Source organism: Aplysia californica, unplaced genomic scaffold, assembly GCF_000002075.1.
Source record: "Aplysia californica isolate F4 #8 unplaced genomic scaffold, AplCal3.0 scaffold00103, whole genome shotgun sequence".
Lineage (NCBI taxonomy): Eukaryota > Metazoa > Mollusca > Gastropoda > Aplysiida > Aplysiidae > Aplysia > Aplysia californica.
Window position 1 is genome coordinate 1,297,142 of NW_004797373.1, and position 4,254 is coordinate 1,301,395.

The following is a 4,254-nucleotide window of genomic DNA, read 5'->3' on the forward strand; positions in this document are numbered from 1 at the left end:
CACGAAACAGAGTGATACTGGTGACCCTGATTTGAACCCTTAGAGGTGATGTGTAGTGCTCAAATACAAGGAGTAAAAATGTCTTTCGTATGGTTTCTTTTGTACCTAACTTTGGTTTGCTCTACTCTCTGGCATGTTTAAAAAACAAAAACAAAACAGGCACATTGACACAATAACAGTTATTTAGTGCAAGGAATAGGGTAGGCCAGAGAAACACACAAAAACCCCCCAACAAAAAACTACGAAAGAGGGGGGGGGGGAGTAGAATCTACTCGTGGCACCCTCCAACCACCAACTCTCTGGCTTGAAATAAGAAATCGTCAATAAACCATTAGTTTCTAGATCTAGTGTGTGTTTTAATTTGCTATCTACATAGTGAAACTCATATTTTACCAGGTGCACTTCTACCCTCCCGCCTATGGGCCTTGAAGCTGGATGACCAACAGAATCTGAAAAAGACTATCTAGACAGGTCACTGCAAACTAAAGCTCCGTCTTCTTTGATGCTAGCTTGAAGAGCGCCAGCCAAACAATAGGGGACTGACAGCATACACTTAAACCTTTAAAAAGTTGGCATTATATTTTTCATAACACCGCATTTTAACGTACGCCTAAGAAACACGACTCAAGAGACAGGGTGAGTACCTTTAGTAGATACACACATGGAGACGTCTAGACAGTTAACCTGGACTGAGTGAGGTCCCAATTGAAAGACGCAGATTCTGCATGCAACGACGAAGAGCCGGGTATTATACCTCAACAAGAGGTTAATAAGGTGTTCGCCTTTCATTCAATAGGTCCCTGTTTCGAGCCCAGATAGCGAAAGAATTTTTTCTTCTCTAAATTGTCTCCTTTCACCTCCTTTCCTGTTCTCTAGCAATGTTCTGTGGTCTACTTTCGTCTCCACTCTCTCCCCCCACCCCTTCACCTCCTTTGCCCCTTCCTCTGGGCCCCTGACTCTTTCTGCAGCCTTTCTACTTATTCTCCTAGGCTCCTTCTTACTGCTGTCTTTCAGCCACACCCCTGATCTTCTGGTAGGAAAGCTCTACACCTAGCCTTCTCGGACAAGGGCTCGTGAGGTCCCTTGTGAAAGTTGAGCACGTTAAAGATCCCTTGGTTGTCCAAAATCGATAAGAGTAGGCTTCGTCCGCCACCCGGGCAAAATTCAAATTTTCCTATCAACCGAAAATGTTTAATGTGTCCGGCGCGCTCATATGACCATATGCAGTTGCTAGCGCCGTAAAACACTTATAAAAAAAAAGACTCTGACTCGTCATAGTTTTATGCGATATTTTATTATAAGATGATTAATTTATACATTTATTATTTTCATAATTGTGAACTGCTTCGGTTTGTTGTCGTTATGACTGAGTAACTCTTCTAGCACGTTTTGCAAGCTTTCATTTCCATAAAAAAATAACAGTTCCAGGTCTTCCTGCTTTTTTCTCTACCCTTAGTTTTAGAGTCTTCATTGTCAAAATCCTACTTTATTTGTCTTACCCTTCCTCTAATTTTGTCCAATTTTATTCTGTTCCTTTATGACAAACAAAGGTAATAATATTTTTATCACCACCTTGTACTTCGAAATAAATGGATCTGCATGAGGTTGAAATACGCTGTGAAATTACGGAAAAACCCACTCTCCGCCCCTTTCTTTCCTTCTCGTCTTCTAAGAGATTTTGTGTGCGCCTCTTGAGTTTTTTTCTCTCCAAAAGTACTGTACGGAAGTGGGAATGTGGAAAGGATACACGGCCAGATGGCGGAAATAGCTTGTCTGGCGATGTCATCGTCTAGTCATGGCACTGCCAGGGCAGGGGATAGATGAGGCTTTTTCTGCTGCTGATTTCAGTCCAGGCTGATTTCGAAGGCATATTATGGGCTGGGTTTTTATGATTAACGGGGATTACGCGCACCGAATAACAAAAGCCTGCTAGTTTAAGACTACGTGTGTTATGTAAGTAAAGTTACTCTAGACGTACAGTACTGTCTGGGCATCTCAGCCGTCTGGACAAGTCGGCCGCCCGCCTGAACAGTGTTGTTCCAACTCGTTTTAAAGCCAATCTTGATTGGATATTTTGTTGATTTATAAACCAATGTAATCTTTGTTAAGTAATGCTGACAATCTCGCTCGTTTTGTTTCCCTTTCACCCATTTTCACTGAATGTTTGTGAATTTTTGCGACAGAGCCAGGTAGATCGAAAGTAGGTCCACCATTTTTTCATCGTCTCCATAACTTGAACTATGCATACTCATAAGGTCATAGACATGCGCAGATGCTGTATTACTAATGACCTGGAACGGAAGGCAGATTGGGTTTTTTTGTCTGTTCCGGGAACGAGGGGAAGCCCTTCTTGCTTGTGGAGGGATGTGGTGGGGTGCCGAGTCAACTGGACTAAAAATGTTAAGTGTCCGGGTTGTTCGGCCGAGGCTAGCCGAGCTTTGTAGACACAGTTCGCGCATATCAGCCACGTGCACGATATGTTTTTAAAATATATTTTCAAGCTTAGCACACCCATTTTTTATTGTGTAGGCCTATTGTTTATTTTTATTATTTCATTTATTGTGTACATATATGATTTTTGTGGCCAGTGAATTCGATGAATTGGATTATTATACCAAATTTTGTGTTATTCATGGATTGTGTTGCTTGCTCCAAGGTAAGGTTACAACTTTATTAAGGCCGGTTCCATTTCTCCAAATGTTCGGGAAAATAAACTTGAACTCTATTTCTCCGAACAGTTTCCGTTCTCGAGATTAAATTGCTGATAATTTGTGAATGGAGTGGCCCGTGTGCGCGCACGAGCGCGCGCGTGTGTGTGTGTGTGAGTGAGTGTGCGTGCTCTAGAAATTGATATGGATGCAAAAAATGCTTCTTCCCAGTCCTCGCAGAATGGCAGAATGAAAGATGACGCCTAAATCCCGCAAATAGCCAAAACATTTCGAGAACGGAAACCTTTCAGAGCAAGCTGTTTCTTTTTATTTGACAGAAGGGTGTAAAATGGATTTCATAATTTAAATGATTGGTTTTGGGGTGATTGGGGTGAGACTGAGATGAGTGAATCATCACCAATGCCTGTCACCCCTGGCAGGGTACATATAAGCCAACATGCAAGCTCCTTCCATTCATCTTTGTCCTGGGCCATCCTTCCAAGCTCGTTCCAAGTGAGCTTCATCTCATGTCCCTTTCCACACGCATCTCTTCCACGTTCTCGAGGCCTACCCCTGCCTCGTGCTCCCTGTGGGTTCCACTGCAGTGACTGCCTCGTGATGTTTCCGTTTGGCTTTCTTAATTAAGGTGTGTCCCCTCCATCGCCACGTTCTTAGACATATTTCTTCTATATGAATATGCCTCTGTAGTTGTTAAAGTTGCTGAGGTCTCTTTTAATTTGCAGCTTGATTAGGTCACCTCCCTTCCAGTCTGATGGTATTTCCTCCTTTTGCCAAACCTTTTCAAATAGAGCACAGAGAATTTCCACTGATGTATCTTTAGCTGCCTTAAGGGCCTCCGGTGGTGTATGGTCGGGACCATCTGAATTGATGTTATATCTACCGCATTTTCCTCTCTCGAAGGTGGTTTCACTATTGTGAGGTCATTTTTGGCTGGCAGAATTTCTGGTTGGTTTTCTGGAGGCGGTCTGTTCAAGAGTTGATCACAGTGTTCTCTCCATCGGTTTAGTTGCCCCTTTGGGTTGAAGATAGTCTTTCTCTCCGTGTCTTTCACTGGTAGAGTGAGCTTGCTGAACCTTCCTGAAAGAGTTTTTGTTGTTTGGTGTACAATCCGCAAGTGTCCGTCTGTTGCTGCTTTCTCTGCCTTTTCGGCCTGGCCATTCAGGTAGGTATTCCTGTCCTTCTTGATGAAACTCTTTTGGGCTCCTGACTCTTTTGGCAGCCTTTCTACTGCTGCTCCTTGGCTCCTTCTTACTGTTGTCTTTCAGCCACACCCCTGATCTTCTGGTAGGAAAGATCTACGCCTAGCCTTCACGGATAAGGGCGAAAAATCTCGGAGGTTCCGTATACAAGTTGCGCAAGTTACAAATCCCTTGGTGGTCCAAAATTGATAAGAGTGGGCTTCAGCCGCCACCGGGGCAAAATTCAAAATGTCCCACCAACTGAAAATGTTTAATGTGTTTCGCGTGCTCACATGACCTACTAATACAGTTGCGAGCACAGTAAAACACTTACCAAAAAACAAAAAAACAACAAAAAAACAAAAAGCAAAACAAAAAACAATTCCATGTCCCGCCTGCTCCCCCCC

The 4,254-nt window shown here is 43.3% G+C and overlaps 1 protein-coding gene across 2 annotated transcripts in view; it reads left to right on the forward strand.

Annotated features, from left to right (window-relative positions):
- The first annotated feature begins 1,727 nt into the window (after nt 1–1,727).
- Nucleotides 1,728–4,254, forward strand: part of LOC101846953 (microtubule-associated protein futsch) — a 10,408-nt gene continuing 7,881 nt past the window's right edge. For both annotated transcript variants that reach the window (XR_220317.3, XM_005095399.3), the window contains exon 1: nt 1,728–1,953. The gene's annotated coding sequence lies outside the window, so the exon portion shown is untranslated. The remainder of the gene's footprint in view (nt 1,954–4,254) is intronic.